The sequence below is a fragment of the Rhinatrema bivittatum genome, chromosome 2 (assembly GCF_901001135.1).
Source record: "Rhinatrema bivittatum chromosome 2, aRhiBiv1.1, whole genome shotgun sequence".
Classification (NCBI taxonomy): Eukaryota; Metazoa; Chordata; class Amphibia; order Gymnophiona; family Rhinatrematidae; genus Rhinatrema; species Rhinatrema bivittatum.
Window position 1 is genome coordinate 380,962,355 of NC_042616.1, and position 15,063 is coordinate 380,977,417.

General features: G+C 43.8%; 1 protein-coding gene across 1 annotated transcript in view; it reads right to left on the reverse strand.

Annotated features, from left to right (window-relative positions):
- The window catches only part of GABBR2 (gamma-aminobutyric acid type B receptor subunit 2), a 2,655,237-nt gene that overhangs the window by 2,303,721 nt on the left and 336,453 nt on the right, over nucleotides 1–15,063 (reverse strand).

Consider the following 15,063-nt stretch of genomic DNA (forward strand, 5'->3'; position numbering starts at 1 on the left):
GGAGCAAGAAAATGTTGAATAAGGTCGGAGATAAGGAGGAACCTTGAGGGACACCTAACGTTGAGCTGATAGGCTTGGACTCTTTGTGGTTGATCTTAACTTTATAAAACCTATCTCGAAGGAAGGATTTAAACCAGTTGAAAGCGGTGTTTTTGATTCCAATCTCTGCTAGTTGGTTAAGGAGGATCTCATGGTTTACAGTGTCGAATGCCGCTGATAGATCGAGGAGTATGAGAAGGCACGGTTGTTTTTTCTCTAGGTTGAAAAGAATGTTGTCTGTCAGAGAAATTAAAAGGGATTCGGTGCTTCTGGATTTACAGAAGCCAAATTGCGTTGTGGCTAGAATGTTGTTGTCGTCTAAGAATTCGGAGAGTTGATGATTTACAATTCTTTCAAGGATCTTAGCTATGAAAGGGAGATTTGCTATTGGCCGAAAGTTAGCTAGGTTATCCGGAGAGAGATTTGGCTTTTTTAGAAGTGGTTTCAAGATGGCGAGTTTGAGTGAGGTTGGCACTAGGCCCTGGATAAGTGAAGCATTGATGATTTGAGCGATTGGCTTAGCAATAACTTTGGCACTTGCTATGAGAAGATTCGCAGGAATTGAATCAAGAGGGTGGGAAGCAGGTTTAAGTTTCTTTAGTATGTTTTCAATCTCTAAAGAAGATGCTGGTTTGAAGGCTTCCAGGCTTGAGGCATGTGATGGCATTGTTATTGATAGAAGGTGTTGGGGGGAAGGATTTTTATGATTCCGAAGAGGGATCAGTAGGTTGGCTATTTTTTCTTTGAAGAAGATGGCAAGTTCCTCGGCTTTGTTTGCGGCTTTTTCATCCGGAATGACGGTTGTGGGCGGTTTTGTGAGGGATGAGACCAGGGAGAAAAGGGCTTTTGGGTCATAAATGAAGTGATGGATTTTTCTGGAGTAGAAATCTCTTTTTGTCTGGAGAATGGAGATCCTGTATTGGTGCATGCTGGTTTTGAAGGCTGAGATGTTCGCAGACGTAGGGTTTTTTCACCAGATGTGTTCTTTGTTTCTGAGTTCCCGCTTTAAGTGTCTGAGGTCTGGGGTGAACCATGGCTTTTTCTTTTCTTTATTAGAGTTGATGGTTTTGGATACTAGAGGGCATGTCAGATCTGCAACTTTATTTGTTATAGTGGTCCAGAATGCGATGGCTGAGTCCGCGTCTGTTATGTTAATGTGTTTAAGTTCCTCAGAAAGATTTGTGATGAGGGTTTCCTGGTTGCATAATTTTCTGAAATGAATCGCTGTTTTCTATGAGGTTGAAGTGCTAGGATGGTGGATGGCTAAAGAGGTATTGATTAACTTGTGATCAGACCATGGGATTGGCAAGCAGACTATGGAAGAAGAGAGGGTGAGACCTTGATTGATAAAGATTAGGTATAATGTGTGACCTGCTTTGTGGGTGGGTTTGTTTATTAGCTGTTGAAAGCCCATAAGGTTGAGAGTGTTGATGAAAATATCACAGTTGGAGGAACGGGGATTAGCATCCAAGCAGTAAGGCCGGCGAGTCCGTGTTGATGTGCCTAGCAATACTTTCTATTAGAGGAGAAGGGTCTGAGTCGAGACGGCCTGGAGGAGCGTAAATGAGGCCTAGTTGCAGGTGAGGGGATTTGAAGACAGCAAATTCGAGAGAGGGGGAAGAGTTGGTTGTGTGGAGAGATAATCCAAGAATTTTTTTAGAGGCTAATAGCAGGCCACCTCCTCTTTTTTTTGGTCTAGGGATCGAGAAGATATCAAATGATTGGAGAGGAAGTTGGTTGAGCAGGACTGAATCTTCTGGTTTTAGCCAAGATTCGGTGATGGCACATAGATCTGGTTGTTCATCAACGAGATAGTCATAGAGTAGATGTGATTTTTTCGTTAGGGATTGAGCGTTCAGTAGAGTTACTGAGAATAAGGTAAGACCAAGAAGTTGGTTTAGTGGAGAGAGCATAATGGGTAAGAGTCTTTTTTGTCGTGTTTGTGTATCTAAAGGTGTGACTTGTTTAATTGGAGAGTATCTCCTGCTTTTCTATATGATTGGAATAGCGTTGTGTCCCATTATTGTTGAAAGAATAGGTAGACTGGGATGGGGGGTGGCAAGTAAAAGAGAGAGATTAGAAGATGTCCTGAGTCCAAGAATCAGGTAGTTAGAGAGGTGGTTCAGCAGTAAGGCTTCTGTGTGAAAAGGATCAAGGGCTTTTCTTGGGGCACTATGGAGGGGCGTAAACGTGGCAGGCCCCTTTGTTGCGGTAGAGCCTTGACTTTAGAGGGCTCTTACCTGGATTGTTGGGAGTTGTTTCTTGGTTACCCTTTCATAGTTTATTGAAATTGGTGCTGCGAGAGGTGAAAACAGTCCGCAGTCTGGTCGGCGGGGCTGGGATTCCCTCACAAGGTGGCGCCAGCTGGGGGGTCTTGGAGGGTCTGGAGGATAATGGCTTCTCCATTTCAAGTTGTTTATGGACAGCAACCCGCTCCACCGATACCATTACCCTTGCCGGTCGTCTCTCCAGCGGCCCAGTTTACGGCCCTACAACTGAAACAACAATGGAACCATACGCAACAAATGCTACGGAGGGCAGCAAATACTGCCAAGAAATTTGCGGATTGACACAGACGACCGGCGCCACGATTCCTTCCAGGAGACAAAGTGTGGCTAAGTACCAGACGAATTCGTTTACGAGTTGCCTCCATGAGATTGGCTCCCCGGTACATTGGTCCATTTCCGGTGATAAGACAATTGGGCCCTGTGACTTATCAATTACGTCTACCTCCCACACTTCGTATTCATAACTCCTTTCATGTATTTCTCTTAAAACCTGTACTTCTCACCTGGCCCTCTCGTAAGACGCCTGTTTGTCCATTGGTAAGGGCTGAAGAAGAAACTATTTACCAAGTTCGAGAAGTCCTGGATGTGCGCAAACGAGGTCGTAAGTGGGAGTACTTACTTGCATGGGAAGGTTTTGGGCCAGAGGAAAATTCCTGGGAACCAGCTACAAATATCTTGGATAAAGACCTCCTCAAGACTTTTCATACTCGTCATCCCGAAAAACCCAAGCCTTCTAGGGGGAGGCCTAAAGGAGGGGGTACTGTTATGTCCTGCTGTAGCGGCAAGCCGCAACCGGGGCCTATCCCTTACCGGCGCGGCAGACCGCCACGTTTCTGATGTTGGTTCCGGTCTCGGGGGTCTCGGGTCCACGGGTGCGCGCCGCGCAACATGGCCGCAGCGTCATCTTCCTCGCGGGTCTTGGCTCCGCCCCTTCCCCGGGGTTTTCGCGGCTGCACAGGATTCGTGCAGGAGTTCCTCCTGCTCTGGGATTGGCTCTTCACTCTGAGTGTCAGAGGGCGGGAACTATTTAAAGGCAAGGCCTGCACCTCAAACCTTGCCTTGACTTCCTCTCGGTTCCTGGCTTGTTCCTGTATTTGGTTCCTGTTCCTGACCTTCGGTGTTTGACTCCTGACTGGCTGCGGTGTTTGCTTCTGGCTCCTGATTCCTGACTGGCTTCGGTGTATTCTCTGGCTTTCGACCCCTGGACCGGCTGCCCTGGCTCTCGACCCCTGGACCGGCTGTGGTGTATTCTCTGGCTCTCAACCCCTGGACCGGCTGTGGTGTATTCTCTGGCTTCCGACCCCTGGACCGGCTGTGGTGTATTCTCAGGCTCTCGACCCCTGGACCGGCTGTGGAGTTTCTTAAACTCTAAGAGGCGGATTTTCAGAGCACTGCTCGCCTAAATCCGCTCAAAACCGGGCGGATTTAGGCGAGCAGGGCCCTGCACGCCGGTAAGCCTATTTTACATTGGCCTACCGGCGCGCGCAGAGCCCCGGGACTCGCGTAAGTCCCGGGGTTTTCGGAGGGGGCGTGTCGGGGGGCGGGCCGGGGGCGGGCCCGAACCGCGCGGCGTTTTCGGGGCGTGTCGGGAGCGTTCCGGGGGCGGGCCCGGGGGCATGGCTAAGGCCCGGGGCGGCCCGGGGGCGTGGCCGCGCCCTCCGGACCCGCCCCCAGGCCGCGTCCCGGCGCGCAGGAGGCCCGCTGACGCGCGGGGATTTACGCCTCCCTCTGGGAGGCGTAAATCCCCCGAAAAAGGTAAGGGGGGGGTTTAGACAGGGCCGGGCGGGTGGGTTAGGTAGGGGAAGGGAGGGGAAGGTGAGGGGAGGGCAAAGGAAAGTTCCCTCCGAGGCCGCTCCGATTTCGGAGCGGCCTTGGAGGGAACGGGGGTAGGCTGCGCGGCTCGGCGCGCGCCGGCTATACAAAATCCATAGCCTTGCGCCCGCCGATCCAGGTTTTTAGCAGATACGCGCGGCTCCGCGCGTATCTACTAAAATCCAGCGTACTTTTGTTTGCGCCTGGAGCGCAAACAAAAGTAGGCTATTCGCGCTCCTTTTAAAATCCGCCCCTAATTGTCTGGACTGTTCTACCTTTGATTCCACGACCTGCTGGAGGCGCCAGCTCAGCTTTATCTTCCACGACCCGCTGAAGAGGTTTATCTTTGATCCCACGACCTGCTGGAGGCGCCAGCTCAGCTTTATCTTCCACGACCCGCTGAAGACATTCACTTTTGATTCCACGACCTGCTGGAGGCGCCAGCTCAGCTTTATCTTCCACGACCTGCTGAGGACATTTACCTTTGATCCCACGACCTGCTGGAGGCGCCTGCATCCAGATCTCCCTTTCTTCCATTCCGTGAGAGTCCTAGACTAGGCCTCGCCTACCAGCGATTAGACATACATCCTTCGCTGGACCAAGGGTTCACACCCCGAATCGCAACAAGAAATAATGAGAGTAACATCAGTGCAGCTTGCATTCTGGGTCTATTAGACTTAGCTATTCAAATTGTTTAAGTGTAGAATTTTATAACTGGGGAAAAGTTGGGGGAAGAGTGAGATTGTGGATTAAATTAATCTTTAGTTTGTGTGGTTCATTAAAAAAGAAATGTAGATAATTCTAAGTACGGTATATATGCCTGATAAAAAGAAATGAGTTTAACGTATGTGTTCCTGATAGAATTACCTTTCTTTTCTTTGAAAGTGTGTATGCCTGATAACAAAAAAAGAAAGGTAGGAAATTCAAAGTGTGTTTGCCTGATAAAAGGAAGTACTCTGCATGCTGGGGAAGACAGGAAGACAGAAATGGTGGAGGCAAGGGGTAAGAAATGGGAAGGGACAGAAAAAGAGGCATTATAGGGATGAGGGATGATGTGAAGATGGAGTAAGAGAAGGAGGTTGAGGTAATTGGGAGACAAAGAAAAGGAATGGAGGGGATAAGGAGTTGCTAAAACATGCAAGAAATGGGGTGTGAAAAGAGAGGACACTGAAGGGAAGAGAGATGGAAGCAGAAAAAAGAAAGATGACAAGGACAAAAGGAGAACATTGAAGTGAAAATTGGAGAGACCTTTTGGTGGCAGCGATAGGTGGCAGCACTATGACAGAAGAAGCACACAGGGGAGAGAAGAAGAAACAGCATATGGTTGGGACATCACCTTCTCTTCACTGCACAATTGAAAAGTTATGTGCACAACTATACTGCACACATCATAAAATACCCCCATAAAAAATTAGATGAACTTTGGGGAGTGCGAGCACAATAGGGAGAAGCCTACACAGCCTTCCACCCACAGCTGACATTAAGCACCCAATAGTAATGCACAATTGCACACGCTGCCAAAAATTAGAAGGTACATTTTATACAGCATACATATATATGGACACAAAGCATCTTTCTGCTGAGATGCGCACCCAATAGAATGCAACTCCTGTCTCCCTTTCTCCCCAGAATGCAATAGCACCTTCAATTTAAATTTCTGTCTACAAAACAAAAATCCATACCATCTCTTACCTATTTTATATCCCATGCCTGAGATAGTATGAGGGTACAATATTTAGAAATAAGTTGAGCATGTTTTATGTTTTTTTAAAGGTGTATGAATACCACAACAAAAGGTTGAAATTTTGGCAAGATGTTACAGCTAATTTCAAGTTTGCACTAATTAACCAATTTTTCCTTTGTTTCAAAAGAGAAAATATCCAGTGACATACATTGTATGACCTGGTTAAAAGAATACATTCTGGAAGAAAATGAATCATCCTCTCAAAGATGATGGTTATAGTTATTCTATAGAAGGATCCATTTCTGAAGAGAGCTAGGAGAATCACTTCAGCTAAATGAAAAAAAACTGCATATTATTCCTAAGCGGTTCCTTTGTTGGATCACAGAAATAATGTCAACTATGTCAAGCAGATGATCTGCAATAAGGTTTTGGCATCACTATTAAGTTTTTTCTATACTACTCAATCTCTAAAAAAAAAAAGGATAAGAAGAAAAGAAAAACAGCAGAAGTGTGAAAATCTCATTGGACCTTTTTATGTATTTAGAGCAGTGGTTCTCAACCTTTTTCCCATCGTGACACACCAGACAGGCCACGCTCACATGTGTGACACACTGCTCATTACAATTCAAGGTGAAAATAAAAAGTAAAGGTCCGGTAATTATTTTTATTGTTTAAAATGACACAAGGAAAAGATACATATTCTGTCTGAACAGAAATTGCATAAATAGTAAACATCCCATACCAAAACAGCACCAATTTCCAGCACTTAAACAGTAACCACCTTACCTAAGAAAAGGCAACACTGAAATATTACACCAGGTCTTAAGACACCAATACATCTCCTGTTAGGAAAATGGACCAAGTCAGGCTGCTATAGAGCCCTACACAGAAACTACACGCCAGCAGAAAACCTCACCTGAGTCACATGTACTGACCCTCACCTAACAAAGAATAAAGAGACCAAAACACATAACTAGAAGCATGCAGAAAAAACTGAATTGGAAACTGCAAAAAGCCAGAGTCTCTGTATGCAGGGTAATAAAGGAAAAAAGAAACATCACCCATCCTTATAAAACAAATCAAGAAATATAAAATCAGTAGCAGTAAAACCATACTAACAAAAAGAACAGATTATTTCGAAACAGCTGATGAGTGGAATATCCAATAATTAAAAATTCATATAAAAAATTTCTAGATACCAATAAAATATTTCAAAATAGCAGACACAAAGACCCAGTAATGAAAAATAAGGATACAAAAATGTTTTTGCTCTGCATACCTGGAAACGTTTGATATCCAGGTGTCTTGAGATTGTTTTGAATTAGCAGGAGGCGGGGTGGTTTGCTTGGAACTTTCTCCTCTCTCTGTCACATACCAGAGCGCTCTCTCACACTGGCTATCAATTACACACCTATACACACATGCTCTCAGTCACTCACATATACACATGCTTTTTCTCTCACTTATATAGGCTCTTAATTACACATTTACACACATGCTGTGTATCTTTTCACGCTTACACACACAGGCTTTCAATCACACACATATATGCTGTCTTTTTCTCTAACACACAGGCTCTCATTCAAATGCTTACAGATATGCTCTCTCTCATTTACACACAGGCTCTCAATCACATACTCACGTGCTCCCTCACCTAAACCAGCTCTCACTCACGCAGACACACATGCTCTCTCTCTTACTTATACACACAGGCTCTTAATCATACATACACATGATCTCTCACACACACAAAGGATCTCAATCATACACACATACTCTTTCACACAAACAGGTTTTCAATCACAAATTTACACACACAGTCTTTTTCTCTCACACACAGACTCTCATTCACATGCTTACAAACATGCTCTCTCTCTCTCATTTAAACACAGGCTCTCAATCACATACGTGCTCCCTCACCTAAACCAGCTCTCAATCTCACACAGACAAACATGCTCTCTCTCTTACTTATACACACAGGCTCTTAATCAGACACATGATCTCTCTCACACACAAATGATCTCAATCATACACACATACTCTTTCACACAAACAGGTTTTCAATCACAAACTTACACATACAGGTTCCCAATTGTAAACTTACATTCATGCTCTCTCTCTCACAGGCAGGCTCTCAATCACAGACATACTCTCTTTCACATATACAGGCTCTCAATCACACCCATACATGCTATCTCACTCACACACATGCTTACTTGCTCATTCACTCTCTCTCCTTCCCTCCCTCCCCGGAACTAGCAGCAGCTTCCTCCCAACCCTAACCTTCATTTTCAGCCCTTGCGGAGGAGGAGTCCCATCGGCCACGAGGGTTGACGTTCTTCTTCCTTTTTCTCTGAGCCGCGCTGCTCATTCCTCCGGCCGCGCCTCTCTTCTCTTCTTCGGACCGACGCTGAGCACACTAGCATGGTCTCTTCTTCCCGCGCACGCACCCGCTGCTCACCACTTCCGCTTCCGGGGCGGGAAGAAGAGACCATGCCGGTGCCGCTGACTCCAGCTGTCCTACCGCGTTTCGCCCGGGCTGACATCATTTTAAACTCGGGCGGAGGAGGGCCGGGGAGCAGCTGGGTCAGCGGGGGACCGGGAAGTGTGGTGACACACTGGTGTGTCGTGACACACCGGTTGAGAACCACTGATTTAGAGCATTATGAAATATATTGGGACTGGAAATGCAAAAATGATGCGATTGTAAATTCAGACTCACCATATTAATATATCATATTTATTTATTTATATCTGCTTATCATATTATCATCTTCAACTGCCAAACACAATTTATATCTGATTTGATTACAAGATAAAATCATCACATTACCAAATCAGAAAAAAAAAAATACCCACCAAATCCTACATGAAAACAGCCAGCTTTCTGGCCAGCCTTTCCTATCCCAAGCATACTCTATTCCTGTGGGAGAGAGGTCCGTTATCTATTAGACTGAAGTATGCTGATGTAAACACTAAAAATAATAGCCATGTCTTAATGGCTTTCATAAAAACCCTGTACTCTTTATATTGTCATATCTCTCCAGGCAGGGAGAGACAAGTGTGGCACCTTCACTGAAAAGTACTTCTCCTTTGTTCCTACTAGCCTAGCTTCTGCCAAGCCTTTCTTAGGAGGAGCACAGGCAATGTGGGGACTTATAGGGTATGAGCCTCTGCAAATATAATGGATTGTGGTCTTTTATAGCAGTATAAGTTAACATTAGGATCCTAAATTTGGATCTAAATGTTACTGGAAACTAATCAATTTTCCTCAAAACACAGTAAATGTGGTCAGTAAAATGACAGCCAAAATTCTTGCTGCCATGTTTTACACTTATGTCTTCCTCAATTGTCTCTGTGGAAGACCCACATACAAGGCATTGCAGTAACCAGTTCTCAAGATTACCAGGACATGGACCGGTGCAGCTATGTCAGCTATCTGATTATTTGAAAACTTCTGAATGCTGCTTGGGTCACAGAGGCAATTTAAGCCTCCAAACATAGCTTTGGTTCTAAATGGACCCCAAGATCCCACACAGTCTGACTAGCAGCAAGAGATGAGTCCTTTATCAGGACTTCTATACCTTGCTGCATTGAATTCAGAATCTTGATTTATTAGAGATAATCCTAAATTTATTCTCATTTATTGGAGTTAACCCTAAATTTATTCTCTTTTAGCCAATCTGTAACTGCTTCTAGGCAGCAGTTCACTCTAGTCCCTGGGTGTTATCAGTCTTGTAACAGTTTATAATATACTTTACTAAGGGGCCTATTTACTAAACTGTTAGTGCTAATGCAGGCTTTTATGCATGATAAAATAATGATAACTTATGTTAAAAGCACTATTGCAGTTTAATAATCTTATTTTCTAGTTAACATGACAAATAATATGAATTTACATAAAAAATGCAATTAAGCTCATATCAAGTAAGATAATGCAGATGAGCTCACCTACATGGTAACGTCTTACATAAATCATGTTAATGCTGCCATTCAATAAAATGGCAGCATTTCTCTATTCCTTGATTCATACTCTGTGCTGCACCAATACCAGTTTGGATTCTGAAAATCTTATAACACAAAAATATTACTTCTCTCTGCCTTCGATACTATTTGCTGTGGGTTTGATTCTGGAACTAAATATGTACTTTTCCCTCTAGATGTCTCCTCTGCTTTCGACAATATTCTTATTTTTCGCTTGGTATCTTTGGGTTTCACTGGCAATGTGCTCTCCTGGTTTTCATCTTTCTTGACAAACCATAAGCAAGAACTGACTTTTGGTTTTGACCGCTCCACCTTTCGTCTGGTATACCCCAAGTCTCAGCCCTCTCAACGGTACTATTTAACATCTATTTTACTCCTTTATGCAGATTACTTGTGAGCCTTGGGGTGCACTGTAAGCTGTATGCTGATAGCATACAATTTTTCTTTCTGGTACAATCATCCTAATTACTCATTGAGCAATTTATTTCTCTCTGTCTTTCCTCATATCACAAGTGGTTCTATCAGAATAAACTCTCTCTCAATATCAGTAAAACTGAGCTCATAATTCTATCTCATTTCCTTCCTCCAAAATTTCTGATAAATTGTCAATGGACACAATATTCCCATTGTAATTCTCTCATGCCCACCCACCCACTCACTCATTCCCTTCCCTGACACTCGCCACCACCCTCTGTAACTCACCCTGTCCTACCCACTCATTTATATCCCTTCCATAACTGGGAGTTCTCATTGACCCATCTCTATCCATGCACACTCATATGACAGCAGTAACTAAATCCTCTTTCCATAAACTTCACTTATTACGCGATCTGAAGCCCATACTGGAAGCCTAAAACTTCAGAACAATTCTCCAATCACTTATGACATACATCCACTTGAAATGCTTCAAAATTCTGCATCTCGTCTTCTCACTAACACTTCCATTCATGAACACATCACCCCTATTTTCTTTTCCTTACACTGGCTTCCTATTACATACCGAATACAATACAAGCTTGCAGCCATCATACACAACCTGCTCAACAACATTCCATCTACCTGGATTACTGCCACCTTGAAGATCTACACACCAGCACGGACGCTCCAAACCTCAAACCAGAGGCTCCTTGAAATTCCATCTCATAAGCATGCCCATTTAGATGAGACAAGAGAGTGCACCTTCTCAGTTGCTGTACCTAATCTTTGGAACACTCCACCAGCCTTGCTATGATCCATAAAGGAGCCAAAACTGTTTAAGAAGGCACTTAAGACTCATTTTTTCCAGCTTGCCTATAGTGACCTCATCTGAAACTTTTAATGTTTTATTTTACTTTATGTTATGTATAGTTTAATTATTGTGAGTGTTTTCTTGTACCCTGCTCTGAACAGTGGAAGGGCAGGTAACATGTTTGAAAATAAATAAAAAATAAATAAATACAATAAAGTTAACTACAGATCAAGAGCTGACATTGACTTTCTGTAACCAAGTATTGGCATGCTAATGCAAGAACCAAAACTTGGTCCCAATACATCCTGAGTTAGGGCCCTCCTTACAGAGTTAAAAGAACTCCCTCAAAGTATGTCCCTTCTCCCCAAGAGTTAAAAGGACCCCTCTAAAGCACATCTCCCACCACAGAGTTCAAAGCACCCTCAAAACACATTCCTCTTCTCTCCACAGAGTTAACAGTGTTATCGGCATAGACCCTTGGACTGAGGTAGAATTGGTGCAACCTGCAGGGAGGAGCCCTGCAGTTCCCCACCATTGACTGATAGAGTCGAGTGAAACAGAGGCTCAGCTGGAGCTTCGCCTATACAAGCTCACATTTCCCTTGGGTCGAGCCCTCGGGTGCCGGGACTGGCAACTCTTAGGTGGGGGCCTCTGCAGAGGAACAGAAGATCTGTAGGTGAGGTAAGGACGAGCAGGCAAAGTTAAAGACAAGCCAGGGTCAGGACAGGTGGCATTCAAGAATGTCCAGAAGTCAGGCAGTAGTCAATGGCAGGCAGCATACAAGGAAGTGCAGGAAGCAAGCCGAGGTCAAGCCGAAGATCTGTCCAGGGAAAAGCAGGATGGATGGGCCAGGTAGAGGATAAGGAGCAGCACAAGAGGCAAGGCACACAGAAAGAGTGAGAACTGAAGACTGACCACAGGAACTGACAGATGAGATGAAGATCACAAGAACTGAAGACAATGAAAATGACTAGGAATTGAAAACAATGAAGAAGACCAGGAACTTGGGAACACTGAGAGGACGCTGAGGCAACTCACACTACAGAGGCTGTAGGAGACCTATTGCCAATGGACTGGAGGAGTGTCTGCAGGGGCCTTTTACATGGTTAGATGAGTGAGGGCACCTCTAGGCTTTTCCCGCTGCTGGTTCTTTAAAGTTAAGGAGGTTGGGCATGTGCGTGCCTTAGGAGTGGGGCCAAGTGGCGTCGGCAGGGTCCTGCCGCAGGAGTCGGCGGCAGCATCCTGCAGTGTCGTGGTGTGGCTTCCCACTTCGAGGGAAGGAGAGGCAACCCAGCAGCATCAGCGGGCAGCAGCAGAGGCCTGGCCCAAGGGTAAGTGCAGTAGTTCGTGGGTCCCCTCCACAGACCACTGAAAACAAACAGCACGCTCAAACTACATTTTTCTATCACAGATTTAAAAGCACGACCATAAAGTACATCCTCCTCTCTCCCGACTAAAGCACATCACTTAATTTTATCGGCTTCGGTTGTCAAACCTGCTGACAGCCATAGGTTCGGAAAACAGACGCCGTTAAAATTGAGTGTCTGTTTTCCAACCCGAGGGCCACGGGCAGATTTTTTTTTTTTCAAGAAGTTTTGGGGGTTTTTTTTTAATTTTTGGGGCCTCCGACTTAATATCGCTATGATATTAAGTCGGAGGGTGTACAGAAAAGCATTTTTTCTGCTTTTCTGTACACTTGCCCGGTGCAGGCGTTATTTTCTGTATTTTGGGTGACGTAATAGGCTCATCAAAATGCATTTGCATGTGATGAGCGCTATTAGTTTCGGGGGGGGGGGGGGGGGGGGGGGGGTTGGCCACGCGTTTTCCATGCGTTATTACCCCTTACAGTATAAGGGGTAATAATAGCACGTCAAAACCACGCGGCCAAACAAGGGATAAATGGTGCACTCGGCCGAGTGCACTGTTCTGTATTGGCCTGACAGTAAGTTTGGGTCAGTCTCTTATCTTGGTGGGTAAAATACAGACTTTGGAAACTACTGTGGCCCAGCTTCAGAATCATGTACAGAAGCAGGAGAAAAGATTGGATTTGGTAAAAATGGATTTCGACAGACTGGAGATAGTGCAGGATGCTTTAATTAAAGATAATTCCCACTTGAGTATCAAGGTAGAGAACTTGGAAAATCGGTATGGTGACACAATCTATGCTTTATTAAATGTTTCAAAATGCTATCATTATCTCCCCTGGAAATGTTTAAAAGACTCCTTGATGAAGATATTGAATGTGCCTGTGAAAACCGTTCCTCCTCTTTCACATATCTAATCTACTACCTTCCAGTATTTAAGAAAAAGGAATTGTATCAGTCTTTGGCTACTGTTTCACCTATCTGATGATAATTTAAATTTGACTGAATTTCTAGAAATCTCAGATGACAAGATTGTGGTGCCTTCAACACTGATGGTTTTGTTAGCCTTAGACCCAGATAGAGCCTGACTTTTTAAAATGTTTTTCAGATATTGTGAAGATTTATTCTTAAAAATGACAGTTTGTTTCCGAAAGAAGGCTAAAACAATATTGTTTAAAATGGCATTTGAGCAACCTGAATAAATTGCTACCTTTGGGATTGAATCCATCTTTTGTGATGAATTTTTCTTTTTCATAATTGAAGGATATATTACTTACTTCTGGCAACCTTTCAGTAGCCTTTGTCTTAACAGATTATATTCTTTGGTAACAGGTAATACTGTGTACAATTCTGGAGTCTGCAAATACAAACAAGATGGAGTCAGTCCAGAGGGTGGCTACTAAATTGCTCAGTAGTCTTTGTTCTAAAGCATATGGGGATAGATTTAAAGAGATAAATATGTATATCCTAGAGAAAGGCAAGATAGAGGAGATATGATAGAGACATGCAAATATCTCAAAGGTTTCCATGCACAGAAGAGCCTTTTTCAGCAGAAAGGAGGCTCCAGAACAAGGGATCATGAGTTAAGGTTGAAAGAGAGTAAATTTAGGAGTAATCTTAGGAAATATTTCTTTACAGGGAGGGTATTAGATGCATGGAATAGCCAAAGGGTGGAGTTGGTATAGACAAAAACAGTATCTGAATTCAAGAAAGCATGGGATAAATAAGGGGATCTCTAATGAAGTGATTACAAAATGTAATACTAAATTAATTGGATGGATGGACAGACTGCAGACTGGATGGGCCCTATGGTCTGTTTCTGCCGTCATGTTTCTATATTTCTATTATCTGGCTAGAATTTACCAGATAAGTGGCGCGGGGGGGAGGGGGGGAGGTGTTCTCTGGGTGAGCAAGAAGCGTTCTGGGGAAGAGCAGCATTAGCCTGATAAGTTATACACTAATGCTGATATTCATTTAACTTATCTGGTTAGCTCTGGTCTGGCCCACAGACCTGACCTAAAGATAGCGGAATAAACTTATCCGGCTATCTTAATATATCCTGCTAGTTAGCCAGATAAAGTCATCCGGCTAACTAGCTGAGCTGCAGAGCAGCTGAAAATGGACCCCAGTATATTTATTTATTTATTTATTTATTTTTGGTTTTTTTATATACCGATCTTCTTGTATTGGATGCAAATCAAACCGGTTTACAGTAAAACAATTCAACTTGCCAAGTAGCATTACATGGAACAAAGAACATGGAACAATATAATAGTGCTTGCGAGCATTACATAGAATACTAGTAACAAATTAAACATTTAAACCTTTAGAAACCATTGGTGACAATTCTTATAGCGAATTTGATTAAATGTGCCTTAAATGATAAAACAGAAAAAAAAGGGGAAAAGATTGACTGGGTTTACACGAAGAAAGGGATAGGGAGGAGGGGCAAAAGAAAGAAGGTGTAAAATAGGGAAGGATATAGGGTGAATTTATAACAAATAGAATCAATTAAGGATGTCGTGGGTAGTATAAGTTGGGTCTTCAAAGAAATGCCTGACTAAATAGCCATGTTTTCAGTTTTTTCTTGAATAAGATCTGGCAGGAGTCTTGTCTGAGTTCTGGTGGGAGGGTGTTCCAAAGGGTAGGGCCTGCAGTGGATAG